The sequence below is a fragment of the Meriones unguiculatus genome, chromosome 11, assembly GCF_030254825.1.
Source record: "Meriones unguiculatus strain TT.TT164.6M chromosome 11, Bangor_MerUng_6.1, whole genome shotgun sequence".
NCBI classification, from domain to species: domain Eukaryota; kingdom Metazoa; phylum Chordata; class Mammalia; order Rodentia; family Muridae; genus Meriones; species Meriones unguiculatus.
In genome coordinates, this window is record NC_083359.1 from 62,320,760 (window position 1) to 62,338,421 (window position 17,662).

A 17,662-nucleotide genomic window follows, 5' to 3' on the forward strand; every position below is an offset into this window, starting at 1 on the left:
TATTTAAACAAAACATTCTCCTCAAACTCAGGATGAGGACACCCATAACCCCTGTTTCTCTTGTGTGATCCTTTCACCTGCCATTCTCTGATCCTATCCAGGTAAGAACATGATCAAGATTTTGGCTCATTAAAATTGAATAATTGCTAGGAACGTCTTTGAACAAATTCTATATTATAAATTCATTGACTGTGATATACTGTTTATCTCTGTCTTTTGTCATTAGTTCGTGTTTCTCTATTTTTATTTTTACATAATGTAGTATTTCTTATATTTATCTTCTTTTTGTTTATTAGTTACAATGATTTAAAATTTTTGATCATGTTTATAATTATACCTGTTAACCTTTTTAGAAGTTATCTCTTTAATTACAGAGAAAAGTGCTTAGTAATTTACCCCATTTTTTTTTCATGTGTGCCAGCCAGAATAAATACATTTTTAGCCATCACATTTTCACTCTTGGAATTTACCTCAAGGTGAATGCAATTACTTTTCATTAACAAATATACTATTTCATATTTCCACTTTTATAGTATTTCTGAGAACTACCCTAATACACAGGGAACAATCATAAGAGATAAGAAGATTATCTGAAATTAAAGGCTACCCACAAAGGAAACAATTACTAGAGTAAAAATTAAGCTTATAGAAATAAGGGAAATATTTACCAGCTAGACATAAGATAGTTATTAATATCTATAACACACTCAGAAATCTAAAAATAAAACAGCCAAATTAAATCATCCACCTGAAAAAATGAACAGAATACACAATTCTCTCTAAAGAAAAAAAGAAATACAAATGAACATAAATATTTTAAAGAAACTCAGTGTTCTGAGTCATCTAGAAAATGTGTATAAAAATTACTGTGAGATTTCATCTCTCCCAAAAAAGAATAGCTATTATAAAGAAAACAAATGGCAGTGAGGAATGAAGATTTGTTGAAGGAAGATCCCTTAGTCATTCTTAATGGAAATGTAAGTTGTACAGTTACCATGGCGATCAGTATAGGTACATCTCAGAGCAGTAAAACTAAAACTCTCCTGCTACCCTGTACTACTTTAGAGTGCACTCACAGAACTCTTAGCATTTCAGCAGAGTTATTTACATGCTTGTGTTTATGGATGTAATATTCACAACTAAGGAATTGACCCATTCTACTAAATGGGTAAGAAAATTGTGTGTGTGTGTGTGTGTGTGTGTGTGTGTGTGTAGTAATTTTATTAATCTATAAGTTAAAATTAGCTCAGGAATTAAATTTTTTCAGGAAAGCGAGTTGAACTCAAATTGTGATATCAGAAGGACAAAAAGCAACCTCTATGGTTTAATCTATATTTAGTTTGTACAATATATGCTGTGTGTGTATACACAGTCATGTCCGCACACACACAGCCCTGTAAGGAGCTGTGATCATAAAACTAAAAAGGAAAAAAAAAAAAAGTGATGGAGGTTGGCGATGGTCAGTGTCTTAGTTGCTTTGTAATTGCCTTGCCAAAATACCATGATCAAAAAGATTTATAAAAGAAAACACCTAGCTTGGGGTTCATAGTGCCAGAGAATCAGAGTTCATAACCCTCATGCCAGGGATCATGGCAGCAGGCAGGCAGGCATGACACAGAAACAGCATGCAAGAGCTTACATCAGATCCCACAAGCACTATGCAGAAAGAGCTAACTGGGAATTGTGGCTTTGAAACCTAAAAGCCAACCCCTCAGTGAGTACCTCCTCAAATGAGGCTACACCTCCTAATCATCCCAAACAGTTCCATCAAATGGGGACCAAAAATTCAAATATGTGAGTTTACAGGGACATCATCATTATAGAACATATATATGACATAAAAGCAGAGAGGAGTCCCTGGTGGAGGTTAAGGGGATCAGCAAGAAGAGAGACAGGAAAAATGGTGAGTGGCATGTGAAATTGGAACAAATAAGAACAAGCTATGTATGAAAAATGCCATTATTTTATATGCTAATTTTAAGTACTAATAAATATGCATAGAGATACTTTAGAAAATAAAACCTCATCAGCCATGAGATGAAAGCAAATTAAATGCAGAAAAAATGTCACTGCAGATCAACCAGAAGAGACATATTTAAGGATGCAGAAACTTGAAATATACAGCTTCCAGCCCTCCTAGCTTTCAGACCTCTGACAGAGGTCTGAAATGTTTGTGATGGGTTTGTTTTTGTAGATGAGTCGGTCATTCTTTCTTATTTCTTTGCTTTGTAATTTTGAAAAAAATGACACACGTTGTGGAGAAATTCTCTGGTCAGTTTATTCAAGCTAATAAGTACCTCCTGACTGTTTGTTTGTTTTGTTTTTTTGCTTGTTTGTATGTTTTCAGGAAATATCTGCTTTAATTTCAGTGAATAAATCTCTTATGCCCTTACTATTAATTTCAGGTTTTTTGTTGTTGTTGTTCAGAAAACGAGTTTCAGAATTCTTAGGGGGTTTTTTTATACAAATTTTTGAATGAGTTGTAACGCCCTCTGAAAAGTGACCCATTACCATTGATCACTTCTTTACATATATCTTAATGAATTACTCTCTCATCCTTGTCTTCCTCCCTGAAAATTATTTTTCTGCATAACCTACACTATTGATAATGTCTTCTACTGATCTTGATGCCACATTTAATTTGTTAATTTATTTATTGTATTCATATATGGTTTTTTCCAGTGTCTTAATTTCCTTGATGGATTTTGCTACATAATAAAAACAAACAAAGAAATAACAACAAATCTCCCTCTATCACTGACCATTTATCTACTATGCTATCTTCCTGTCTAGATCCTAAGTTGTTTTTGCTACTTCACTTATCTGTTTATTTGAGTAATAGATATTGCTATTGATTTTGTAAAAGGAAAGATTTGAAATACTTTCCAAGAATTTTTGCTATTTAAATATCATTGGTTTTTGATATAAGAGACTAAAATTTTCTTAGAGTAGTTTATCTTCTAATATGTGTGTGTGTGGGTGTTTGTGTATTTTTCTTATTGTGGGATGTCCAATTTTTCCATTGTATTTCCTTGTTGTTTGTTTGTTTGTTTTTGGTTTCTTTTAGTTTAGTGCATTCTCTTGGGTAGAGTTCTTTCATAGAGACTTATTTCTCCAAATCTACCTAGAGGTAATGGGAATTAAGGCTACAGATGCATTGTTTCAAGAGCATTCCTAAGTATTGACTTACAGTAAAAGACATTTCACCTGCATACTTCACCATCATAAGCTCCAGAGACTTTGATAGTTTGTTGCGCACTGGAATAATATGTTGTTCATAAGTTTTTAGTGGTAAATATTATAACAACAATGTGGGGATATTACAAAGGATTGAAATAAGGGAAAGAATAATATTGTGGGAATGAAAATGAAAATATATAAAATTGAGGAAGGCGAAATAATAAAGAACACAGTAGGATAGGAAAGATAATGAAAGGACAAAAACGTACTTAAGGTAAATGCAAGCTAAAATCAAACATCAAGTACAAATGTATAAATAAAATTATAACATAAAAGGATGAAGTAGAGGATAGTAAAACCCAGCCAGTTTTCCTTCCTAGTTGGAACAACATGGTTTCTCTTTCATCATGAGTTGTCTTCTGTTGCAGTCTCCACAGATGCTGATAGGGTTGCTAGGCTCAGTAATTCCACCAAGTATGCTTTTCAGGGTAAGAAGGACTTCTGTATGGCTCTACAGTTTTCTGTAGGAATTCCAGCTCTCAGACCACCTGTCAATGGGTTACATCATCTATGGAAATTTCAGGAATCATTCTTTCCAAAAGTAGCTATCTGTAACCAAGGCTCTCGGGTGATATAAAACATCAGACCTGCTCACTTTATCTTTGTCAGGAGGATGTCTCCTATCCACAACATCATTGGACAGACCAGCTTCAAAACAGACTCAAACCCTGTACTTCCAAATCACTGTTCTGCCATGCATGAGTGTGAGAGTCCTTCCTACGATGTTCTCTCCAAGGGACACATAGAGAATCATAGCTTCCGTCAATGTACCTCAGTTTCTACAGCCTTCACTGTTATCTCTCTGCTCAAAGGTGTTCCTCATCCCATAGCTAAAGCATAGTTTGTCATACTTTGCTCACTGTTGTTAGGATGCTCCTGTTTAGTAGAGAACAGTCCCCCTTGGAATGTGACAACAGTGAAGTCCAGCTGATCCCCAGCCACAAACTCTCCTAAATGCTTTTTAATAAAAATTTTACTAATATGTTTTGATTTTGTCTTCAGCTATTTCACTCATAGCAATAAACTTTATTGTTGTTTTTTTAATTCTCAGTTTATTTCTCCAGTTTTTGGTGATATGGCATTTAATCCATCAGCTTACCCAGAATTCTTTCTTTACATTTTTGTCTCCTCTTGCTTCTTTCTTGTTTTGGAGTGCTGGGTTTCTCCAAACATACAAGAATATATGCATAGATACACAGAGACTAAAAATTTTATGTGAAGGAATGGACGGATGGATCAGTAGTTTATAGCTCCTGCAGAGGACCCTATCAGTTCCCAGGGCCTACATTGTGGCCCACAGTTGGCCACAATTTCAGATACAGTGGACCTGTAAATGGCCTCAATTGACAACAGGCATAAACATATAATAAATAAACAAATTCAAATTATATATTGAACAGTCAACTCATGAAGGTAAATAGTGGTGATAGTAGATACTAGTAAGTCTCTAATTATCAGGTAATGCTGTGCTTGGAAATTAAAACGTGATTTTTGAATGTTTTAGTTTTTGTTTTGAGATATGTCCTCACTGTATAAATCTGGCTGCCTTGTAACTCTGAATATAATGTTGGCCTTGAACAAATACAGATCTGCCTGTTTCTGCCTTCTAAGTGATGGAACTAATGACATGACATGGTTTTTATATAACATACTGTAGGCACAATTCTCCAGAGAACCTGGGTTTATTATACTATTGAGGAGTTATTATACCCACTTTAATTTACATAAAATCAACTCATTGTACTTGTGTGCTACTGTTCTTCAGGGATGTCAAAGGAAATTGTTGTGAATATATAAATGCATCTCTCACAGGCACATTTTCTTTTCTGTTTTCTTTCATTGGATGTAGATTATTTTCTCTTCCCATACACACTGCTTATAGTTTTTCTTCTCTCTACATATGTAAGTTCTTCTCCACCTCCCTTATCCTCCAAATTCACCCCTTTCTGTCTCTCATTAGAAAGTAACAGGCTTCTATGAATTATCAAACAGGACAAAATTAAATGTAATGCGATGAAACAAAAACTATCATTTTGAAGTTAGACAAGTCAATCCAGTAGAAATAGTCCCAAGAAGAGTCACAAGATTCAGAAAACCACTCATTCTCACACTCAGGAATCTCATAAATACCCTAAACTAAAAGCTATGATATATGCTTTAGCTAAGATTTCAAGTACTGTGTTGTTGAAAATAAAGGATGTCGGGCTAAATATGTTTATTAGCCCTATGGTTACTACAGTGGTATTATTCAACTTCCTTTCACAATCAAATAAAGACGAGGCACCTGTTACATATTATAATTGCTTTATACCACCTTAGGATGGGCAGCTATTCCTACTTATGCTATGTCTATGTCTATATCCTCCAGTCCGCATCCGATTCTATCAACTTTAATAATTTCCTAATTGGGCTTCTTCCTGTCCATAATTCTATAAATAGTTGCTTATCCTTCATCTATATCATTCCTTTCCACATTACTTTCAGAGTCCTTCCTCCCAGCCCACTTGGTTCCTTTTCCATGCTAACCCATCATTGATCATGCTCTCTCCTCTCTTCCCCTCTGCCAGTCTCCTTCCCATGATTCTGCTGTCTCGAAACCTGGGCACCTTAGCCACACATACCTCCTGCCTATGTACAGGCCTTTTTCTCCCCATTTTTTGTTAATAACCAATCAAAAATAATGTCTTAGTCAGGTTTACACAACAAGGACAGGTGTATCTGGGCAAAAACTAGTTTTTTAGGGTCAGTAATTATCATCAAAATCAAGCATCAGATCAATCCCTGACATACTGTAGATACAGAGAGAGACTGGCAGCATATTTTTTTTTCTGGTTTCAGTGGAATTGCTTGTGTTTCTCTATATTTAATTTGATGTTGGCTATAGGCTTTCTGTAAACTGCTTTAATATTCTGCACATGCCCCTGTATGGTTTCCCAGGACTTTTATCATGAGTTGGTGTTATATGTGATCAAAGGCCTTTTCTGTATCTAATATGAGATGATCATGTGGTTTTCAATTTTTGTTTTGCTTATGTGCTATATTACATTTACCGATTATCTTATATTGAACCATCTCTTGATCTCTGGCTTGAAGCCTGCTTGATCTTGGTGGATTGTCATTTAGTGTGTTCTTGGATTCAGTTTGCAGGTATTTTGTTCAGTATTTTTGCATCTGTGACCATAAGGGAAATTGGTCTGTATTTCTGTTTCTTTGTTGATTCTTTGTGTGGTTTAGGCATCTGGGTAACTGTGGCTTCACAAAATTAATTTGGTAACATCACTTTTGTTTCTATTTTGTGGAGTGATTTGAGGAGTATTGGCATTAACTCTTTTTTAAAAAGTGTATTAGAATACTACATTAAAACCATCTAGCCCTGGAAGTTTGTTTTGTTTTTTTTGTTTGTTTGTTTTTGCTGACTTTTTAAACTTTATTTATTTTTTATATTAATCACAGGTTATTTACTTTGTATCCCAGCTGTAGCCCCCTCCCTCATTCCCTCCCAATCCCACCCATCCTCTCTCATCTTTTCCCTCCCCTTTTCCAAGTCCATTAACAGGGGAGGACCTCCTCCCCTTCCATCTGACCCTAGCTTATCAGGTCTCTTCAGGACTGGCTGCAATGTCCTCTTCTGTGGCCTATCCAGGCTGCTCCTCCCTTGGGGTGGGGGGCAAAGAGCTCGCCATTGAGTTCATGTCAAAAATAGTCCCTGTTCCCCTTATTAGAGAACCCATTTGGGCACTGAGCTACCATTTGGGCTATATCTGAGCAGGGGTTCTGGATTATATCCATACATGGTCCTTGGTTGGAGAAAGAGTCTCATGAAAGACCCCTGTGCCCTGATATATTTGGTCCTTATGGCACTCCTGTACTCTCCAGGTCTTACTAACTCCGTCTTCTTTCATATGATTCTCTGCACTCTGCTGAAGGTTTGGTTATGAGTCTTAATATCTGCTTTGATACACTGTTAGGTAGAGTCTTTCAGAGACCTTCTGTGGTATGTTCCTGTCTTGTTACTTGTTTTTCTCCTACATCTAATGTCCATCCCATTTGTCTTTTTAAGTGAGGATTGGTCATCTTACCCCTAGTCTTCTTGTTTATTTTATTTTTTATTGGGAATCTCTTAATGACTGCTTGTATTTCACTAATTTTATTTAAATTGTTCATCTGAACTTGATTCAACTTTGGTAAGTGGTACGTATTGAGAAAATATCCGTTTCTTTTAGGGGGACACACATGATGAATATTTTTGACAAATGATGATGACCAAGTAGAGGGAAGAGGAAGTAGTAAATTACCTACAATGGTGCACTTGTTCCACAAAAATCTCTGCATAAATTTCTTCCTAAAACTGTTCAGAGACTTCTATGGAATAAACAACATATAAAGAAGCACACACAGAATAAGAAAATGCGCATGTACTTTATTTTTCAAATGAGAATAAATGAAATAAGCTATAAATAAAATAACTTTCAAATAGTAATTTGGATCACTGTGAGCATTCTTCTTTCATGTCTCCATACATCAAAGTATGGAGATAATTTTGTTTGTATAGGATTTAAGGGCAGACCACTTTGTATTTATATGTGTGTGTATCTCTATTATTTATCTGTCTATTTATCTATCTGTCTATCTATCTATCTAATCTAATCTATCTGTCTATCTATCTATCTATCCATCTTTCTATAATATCTATTTTATCAGAGGCTATCAATTTAGGATAGACTGAGAGGGGTTGGGAAGGGCTGGAGAAAGAGCATAAGAGGAGTTGGATGAAGGAATAGAACAGGGAAGATGTAATACAATTACGTTTTATTTAAAACTATGTCAAAAATACATAGGTAAATCTAGAGAGATCAAAACTTTAACCTAAAATATTACATAGTTTTATTGTCATGGTGATTATGAAATTTGACTTTTTTTCATGGTTAAGGAAAGAGCTAGTGTTTTAGCGTACTCTTTATAGTAGTAACTAACTTAAAATATGCATATGTTGTGGACATTTTGGTTTATGATGTGTAAGCATGTTTTTGCTATAATTCTAATTAGGAGTTTTAGTTTGTTCACAGCTGATTGTTAATTAGTGAAGGGGCATGGCCTTTGCCAGCTGGAATTAACTGAATTCTGAGGACTTTGAGGGGGTATAAATATGATAACCCAGAAGGAAAGCCCAACATCTGGGAAGAGTCGGCAGAGTACTACTTGCTGCTCTTGCTGGCTTGCTAGTTACCTGAACTTCTGGTTATCCTAACAACAGACATTAGTATTGTCTCCAAAAGAATCCTATGACCCTACCCAACAGGAAAAAGTAAAGAGAACTTCACCCTCTGTCCACACTAACCCTTTTTTCCCCCTACCTGGGTTAGGGGGATAGGAAGAGAGAGATAAGCTTTAAGGAACCCCCAAATAGTGTAGCATTTGAAAAACGAGGGCCTACATGCATATATCAAAAAATATAAATAATATATAAGAATAACTAATTTCTGAACCAAGGTATTTGGGCAGGGAGGGGAAGAGGGTTATCTAACTCATGCAGTCCAGGCTGCAACATGCTATGAACCTAGAAATGATCTTCATTCAGCATTTGAGCCTGGTTCCTTATTAGTAAGGGCCTGGCTTGCAGCTGTATACAACACTCAAATTTTAATTAAACTTCTAATTTTTGGAATAGTTATAGAATTCCATTTGCTTTGGTATTAATTGAATAGCTGTTTAGGTCTAGCATGTATTAAAGATAAGAGTTTTTTAAGTGATTTAAATATCCATAGTGTGTTTCTCTCTCTTTTTTTTTTTTCCTCCATGTAGATCTTAAGATTACAGAAATGTCCTGCACTTTGGCTTGAAATGGCATGGTAGATGAATATTCCATCAAAATCTCCAACCTCCACCTTTCTCCTCTACTAATACTGGTTGTTGTGATAAGTTTGGTATATAATTATAGGAGGGAAAATGTTTTAAATTGTGATCTAATTAAAACCTGGTATCTCTACACACCAGGACAGTTAAGACAAACTAAAGTTTTTACCTTCAGCTAACAATGAACTACACTCAAGATATTAAAAGACTGATTGTAGTCATTTTCTTAAAACCTGCTGCAATGCAGTCTGAAGGGGAAATGATATACTTGCAGTAATAATAGCATACTGAACAATATGGTGTAGATTTCTGCTTTTTAGTATATTGAATAAGCTTTTAGCCCTTACTCTGAAGTGAAATCAGTTTAGTATTTGTAACAGATTTGGTTCAATTATGAACATTTTCATCCTATTCCCAGCTTTTTAAAGTGACTTTCTATGATTATCTAGAATTATGTTCACTAAACCTATATTTTTGTGACCTATAGAATTTTAGTGGGAGCAAGACTTCAATAAAGCAACTGGGCTGACTGTATCATCATTAGAAAAATGAATTAGAAGAACTACTGGAAATGTTTATTAAAACACATCTCAAGTAAGTTATCTCATTATACCATTACTTGAAAGTCTTTTTATTTAGTTATCTTAATAACTTCAAATGTTTATAAGGAAAATATTCCTCACAATGGAACTAGATCTTAGTAATCATAGCTTTAACATGTAACTTTCCCCTTTTTAAAGATGTAGTCTATCACAAAAATTTCATTATAGTTCTTTTTTTTTTAAATTCAAAGGTCAAACACAGATACAGAAGGAATGAGTATCACTAACTGATTTGGTAATCCCTGATTAAGGACTATTTCTTTTCAACTAGATGTAAACATATAGCAGGCTTCCAGTGCTCTATTTAATAAGCATATCCAAACTCATATGTAATAACTGCAAAAAATGCCACAGTATCAGAGCGGTGAGAAAGTTGTTAGAGTAGTGAGAATTAGGTCTGTGTATTCTATATAATAATAATAATAATAATAATAATAATAATAATAATAATGATAATATTTTTATTCATGTTAAACTAAATCAGTTGAAATACATTCAAGTATATACACATATAAATCAATCTAAAATTATCTTCAAGAATAAAATTACTTGTAACTAAATAAATTAAAATTTCTTATTTATACCATATAGAATTAGTATCTAAATTATGCAGGTTCTATGTTGAAGTACAACTAGATAAATTAGATAAATCATATTTATCTAATATGATTTCTCAATAAAATCTAACACAGACTAAATTAGGCACTAGTTACACAGTTCAACTTTTTTCTTAATGCATAATAATTGTTCATGTGAAAATTTACTATAATCACAAAAAACTAGTTTAAAAGTTTGGTTACAGTGTATATTTTATTATATATAAAACTATTTTGTATTTATGTGTCTTTTCAACTACTAGACCTATTTCAATTTATTTTTTATCACTGAAAATTTGTTGTTTGTTTTATATAAAAATTAAATTCAATTAATGTATCTTAATTTAATAAATATCATCAAATTCCTATATCATAGATATATTAAAATTATTGTATTATGACTAGTCCAAATGCAAAATAAAACATTGTAGTCTAGTTATAGCTAGTAAAAGAAGAAAAATGCAAGTTAAAAGCATACATACATTTGAGATATTATGAACATTTAAATAATTTGTTGTGGTCTTCTCCCATGCCCCTCTCCAAGTCCACTGACAGGGGAGGACCTCCTCCCCTTCCATCTGACCCTTCCTTATCAGGTCTCATTAGGACTGGTTGCATTGTCTTCCTCTGTGGCCTGGTAAGGCTGCTTTTCCCTCAGGAGGAGGTGATCTAAGAGCCACCCACGGAGTTCATGCCAGAGACAGTCCCTGTTGTCCTTTCTAAGCAACCCACTTAGATACTGAGCTGCAATGGACTACATCTGTTCAGGGGTTTTAGGTTATCTCCATGCATGGTCCTGGGTTGGAGTATCAGTCTCAGAAAAGACCCATGGACCCAGATTAATACAGTATTTTCAACACTCATATTTAATAAAATTTAATAGAAATATTGTTAAATTTTATTTTTTAATTTTAATTTTTGTTTATTCATTTTCCATCCCATGTCATAACCTCCTACCTCTCCTCCTGGTCTCTTTCTTCCTGTTACTTCTTTTCCCTATCCCCAACTCCTCAGAGAAGGGCATTCCCCCCACCCCAGCATATAAAGTTGCATCAGGACTGAGTGAATCCTCTTCTTCTGTGGCCTGGTGAGCTATCCCTGCTAGAAGAAAGTAAGCAAAAAGCAGACAACAGAGTACATTTACAGACCCAAAGAAGGTAAGTAACAAGGGACCCCCAAAGGGAGGATGTTTAATTCCCATTCAGAAGTGGAAATAGAATAGACAGCAGAGGAGGAGAGAGGACAGGATAATAGAGGAATCAAGGAGAGAAATGAGGGTTGTTATCAGACTTGGGAAGAGCAGGGAAGTTGGGTGGGAAGGCAGAGGGCTTACATAGAGAAGAGAAACCTTGGGCAGGGACTTTCTGAGATAAACTGGAGACCTGCCACAAGGTAGGCAACCGGGAGGCTGTAATGGTGACTCTAGCTGAGATACCTAGGAACAGGGGTTAAAAAAATTCTAACTAAAAGGCTCAATCCCCATCCTGAAAGGCAAAGAGGATGGACATCAGAAGAAGAAGAAAACAGGAAACAACCTAGGAACCTACCACAGAGGGCCTCTGAAAGCCTCTGCCCTACAGACTATCAAAGCAGATGCTGAGCCTGATGGGCAACTGTCAACTGTCGGGCAGAGGGAATGGAATTTTATGTAAGAAGTGGGAAATAGCAAGAGCTGGAGAGGACAGGAACTCCACAAGGAGAGCAACAGAACAAGAAAATTTGAACACAGGGAACTTCCCAGAGACTCATACTCCAACCAAGGACTATTCATAGAGATAACCTAGAACCCCTACACAGATGTAGCCCATGGCAGTTCAGTGTCCAAGTAGGTTACATAATAATGGGAAGAGGGACTGCCTCTGACATAATCTGATTGGCCTGCTCTTTGATCACCTCCACCTGGGGGGGGGGAGCAGCTTTACCAGGCCACAGAAGATGACAATGCAGCCACTTCTGATGAGAACTGATAGTCTAAGATCAGAAAGAAGGAGAGGAAGACCTCCCCTATCAGTGGACTTGGGGAGGGGCATGCATGCAGAAAGGGGAGGAGAGGTAGGATCGGGAGGGGAGGAGGGAGGGGCTTTATGGGGGGATACAAAATGAATAAAGTGTAAACAAAAAAAAAAAGAAAGAAAAAGAAAAAATTCTCTATGCCCCAAAAGGCCAGTGAATATTGAATCCACAGAAAATGAGAAATTCAAAAGAACATCGAATGGAACTTTTAATAAAAAGATAATGTGAATGTGTTTAGTTTATTATTAATATTAAATACAAAATAAACCAATAAGAAATAATTTATTTGTTTAAACTTCAGCATAATCTGCCTATAAAAATAAACACTGAAGTGGTTTCCATAGTAATGAGAACAGGGACTGTCTCTGACATGAACTGATTGGCCTGCTCTTTGATCACCTCCCCCTGAGGGGGAAACAGCCTTACTAGGCCACAGAGGAAGACAATACAGCCACTCCTGATGAGACCTGATAGGATCAGAAGGAAGAAAAAGAAACCCTCTCCTACCAGTGGGCTTGGGAGGGGCATTCGTGGAGAAGGGGGAGGAAGGGAGGGATTGGGAGTGGAGGAGGGAGGGAACTAGAGGGGGATAAAAAGTAAATAAGGTGTATTAAAAATAAAATAAAATAAATTATCCAGTGTTTAAAAAAAGAAGAAGACAAGACAAAAACAAATGTTTCGGTGACCTACAGCATCTATTAAGGGAATTATTTCATTAGAAAAGTTATTTGTGTATGTTGGCATTTAAAGCAATATATATTGCTGGTGAATTATATAGGCATTAAAAACAGGCAATCATATGAACAGTAAAGAAATAATTGCATGTATATCAGCATAATTTATACTTAAGGCTATAAAAATGAAAGAAACATTTTGCTTGTAAAAATGTAATTAATGTAAAATAATAAAAATTTAATGAAAAATAAAATAAAATAAACACTGACATGCATTGTTTATTTTTGTTGTTGTACCTGAATAACTTAGAAGAGGAACTGTCAAAGAGGAAAGTTTCTTTGAGGTCAGGGATTCAGACCTCATCTCTCGTGGATGGGAGGACACAGAATCTCAGTTTATAGCAGCAGGGCCCTGATCACACACAGTGGGAGTCCAGGAAGCAGACAGTGGTGCAAACTATGGCTATAACCTTCATAGGTCTGCTCCAACTGACATATTTCCACAACCTAGTGACATATTCCACATCTTAAAGGTTCCACATCTTTCTAAAAACCACTACCTATAGAGCATGCATGCAAAATAGAAACTATAGAGGGGAAGATTATATCCAAGTAATAACAGATCTCAAATTATGAAGCAAAGTAAAATGTATTAAAAAATCTTAGGAAAGGAAGGGACGCTAGTAAGACCTGGAGGGAACAGGAGCTCCACAAGGAGAACAACAGAACCAAAAAAAAAAAAAAATCTGAGCACAGGGGTCTTTTCTGAGACTGACACTCCAACCGAGGACCATGCTTGGAGAGAACCTAGAACCCCTGCACAAATGTAGCCCATGTCAGCTCAGTATCCAATTGGGTTCCTTACTACGGGAAACAGAGTCTGTCTCTGACATGAACTCAATGGTGGCTGGCTCTTTGATCATCTCCCCCTGAGTGGGGAGCAGCCATGCCAGGCCAAAGAGGACAGTGCAGCCAGTCCTGATGAGACTTGATAGGCAAGGGTTAGATGGAAGGGGAGGAGGACCTCCCCTCTCAGTGGACTTGGCGAAAGGTATGGGAGAAGATGAGAGAGGATCGGTGAGTTTGGGAGGGAATTATGGAGGGGGCTACAGGTGGGATAAAAAATGATAATACTGTAATTAATACAAAAATTAAAAATTAAAATAAGAAACCACATATGTTGAAAAACATGTTTTAAATAACTGAACACAACACAGATATGAGTAGTTTTTTGAGAAGCTCAGCTCCTACTGATACATATACATTGCAGTTCCAGTATTTATGGTTAAGGTAATAGCACGGAAAGAAGGGGGATCGTAAGAATCAGAATGACAGGAATCTTCTGGGAATTGTCTTCCAGAAATGGTAGAAAAACAACAGTCATTGATAGTGACATCATTATCAATGTACATGTTAACACTGAAGGGGGAAATTTTGATGGGTTTCTAACCCTAAACAAAGAACTGCAAGCAACTAATGAATGCTGGGAAAAGGAAAATTAGTCTCTCCAAAGTATAAGTTCAATATTGGTTGTCCAACGCAGAGTGGTCAGCTTTGAAACCATATGTACACAACAAAAATTGACTTTGAAGGTGCTATATATATGACATATATACTTATGTGTATATATGATGTATATATCATCTATATGTATCACACATGTGTGTAACAATAATAAAGAAGCTATCAGTTTGAAAGTGGGGAGGACCAGAAGAGGTGTTTTATAAAGGGAAGTTCAGAGGAGCTTCAACTCACATGTACTATTAAAGCCTGACTAAATTATTTCTAATAATTGAAATTTACTAATTTTAGTATTGAATCTTCAAGAATCAGTTCTATCAGTTTGGATATGTAACTGTTTTGGGAAGGGAAAAATGCTATAATCAAAATAAAATCTCAACAGGGGAGCCAAGATGGCAGTGCCAGGTGAGCACCGCAACTGAGAAGCAGGACAGCACTCTCCATGCAGCAACCAGGAGACTGAACTCTGGGTCCTGAAACCACAGCAGTCGTGTTTCCCAGTTACTACCCAGGTCTCTATGCCTGAGGTGAGCTGCAGCAACTCCTGAAAAACACCAGACATCCAGTGACTATACCCAAAAAGCTGGGAAGGCTTCCTTCAGGAAAAACCATCTTCCTGCCAAAGCGATTCTCTCCACTACAAGAGTCCAGGAACAACCAGAAACTAAATTCAAACAACTAAGATAGCCCAATGGGTAGAGGACAGCGTAAAAGTTCAACCAACAAAAGTCCGAGGAATATGGCATTTCCAGAACCCAGTTATCCAGGGGCAAATAGCCCTAGACACCCCAGCATAAATGAAATTCAAGGAGATGACCTAACATCTATGCTCATGAAGAAGATAACAGAGGAAACAAATAAAATACGAAAAGAATTAGAGGAAGATAAAAACAAACAGATCATGGCTATCCATAAAGAAATGGAGGAAATTAAAGACAAGGAGATTATGGCCATCCTTGAAGAAATACAGGAAGCTGCAGCCAAACAGTCTGTGGCCCTTAGAGAGGAAATGCTTAAATCACTGAATGAAATAAAAGAAACAGTGGATTGTTCAAACAAACAGCTGAAGGAATTGACGGAAAAACATGAAAATACAGTCAGACAGGGGAAGGAAACCAACAAAATAGCTCAAGACCTGAAGATAGAATTGGAAAAATTAAAAAAAAATACAAATGGAAGAAATTGTGGAGAGAAAGAACTTAGGGAAGAAAGCAGGAACTACAGAGGTTAGCATAACCAATAGGCTACAAGAAATGGAAGAAAGAATCTCAGGTGTGGAAGATACAATGGAAGAAATAGATGTATCTGTCAAAGAAAATGTTAAATCCAAAAAATTCCTGACACAGACCGTCCAAGAAATTCAAGATAACACAAAAAGACAAAACCTAAGAATAATAGGAATAGAGGAAAAAGAAGATTCCCTGCACCAAGGCCCAGAAAATATTTTCAACAAAATCATTGAAGAAAATTTCCCCAACTTAAAGGAGAGTCCAATAAGAATACAAGAGGCCTATAGAACACCCAATAAATTAGACCAGAAAAGAAAATCCTCCCGCCACATAATAATCAAAACCGTAAGCATGCAGAACAAAGAAAAAATACTAAAAGCTGCAAGAGAAAAAGGCCAAGTAACATATAATGGCAAACCCATTAGAATCAAACCTGACTTTTCAACAGAGACTATGAAAGCCAGAAGGGCCTGGACGGATATCATGCAGACCCTAAGAGAACACAGATGTCAGCCCAGGCTACTATACCCTGCAAAACTCTCAGTCCTCATAGACGGAGAAAACAAGATATTCAATGACAAAAACAAATTTCAACAATACCTACAAACAAATCCAGCATTACAGAAGACACTGGAAGGGAAAATACAACCCAAGAAAACTAACTACATTCAAGAAAACACAGGAAATAAATGACCCCACTACAGTAAAACAAAAAGCTACCAAGCACACAACCATATGACCACAGCCAACATCAAATTCAAAGGATCTAACAGGCACTAGTCATTAATCTCTCTCAATATCAATGGACTTAATTCTCCAATAAAAAGAAACAGACTAACAGAATGGATGCGTAAACAAAACCCAGCAATCTGTTGTATACAAGAAACACACCTAAGTCACAAAGATAGACAATACCTGAGGGTAAAGGGATGGAAGATGGCTTTTCAAGCAAATGGATGCAAGAAGCAAGCAGGAGTAGCCATTCTAATATCTGATAAAATAGTCTTTCAACCAAAATTAATCAAAAGAGATGGGGAAGGACACTTCATACTCATCAAGGGAAAAGTCCACCAAGAAGACATCACAATCCTGAACATCTATGCCCCAAAGACAAGGGCACCCACATTTGTGAAAGAAACATTGATAAAACTTAAACCACACATAGATCCACACACACTAATAGTGAGAGACTTCAACACCCCACTCTCAACAAAGGACAGATCAACAAAACAGAAATTAAACAAAGAAACAATATCTCTAACAGAGGTCATGAATCAAATGGACCTAACAGACATTTACAGAACCTTACACCCAAACACAAAAGAATTTACCTTCTTCTCAGCACCTCATGGAACCTTCTCCAAAATAGACCACATAGTTGGTCACAAAGCAAGCCTCAACAGATACAAGAAGACTGAAATAATCCCTTGTACCCTGTCTGCTCATCATGGAATAAAGCTGGACCTCAGTAACAACAGAAATAGCAAAAAGCCGACACGCACATGGAAACTGAACAACTTACTACTCAATGACAGCTGGGTTAAGGAAGAAATAAAGAAAGAAATTAAAGACTTCCTAGAATTCAATGAAAAGGAAGGCACAACATACCCAAATTTATGGGACACATTGAAAGCAGTGCTCAGAGGAAAATTTATAGCACTAAGTGCCTGCAAGAAGAAATTCGTAACATCACATACGAACAACTTAATGGCCCAACTGAAAACCCTAGAAAAAAAAGAAGCAGGTACACCCAAGAGGAGCAGACGGCTGGAAATAATCAAACTAAGGGCTGAAATCAATCAACTAGAAACAAATAAAACTATCCAAAGAATCAATGAAACAAAAAGCTGGTTCTTTGAGAAAATCAACAAGATAGACAAACCCTTAGCCAAACTAACTAAAAAGCAGAGAGAAACTATCCAGATCAGCAAAAT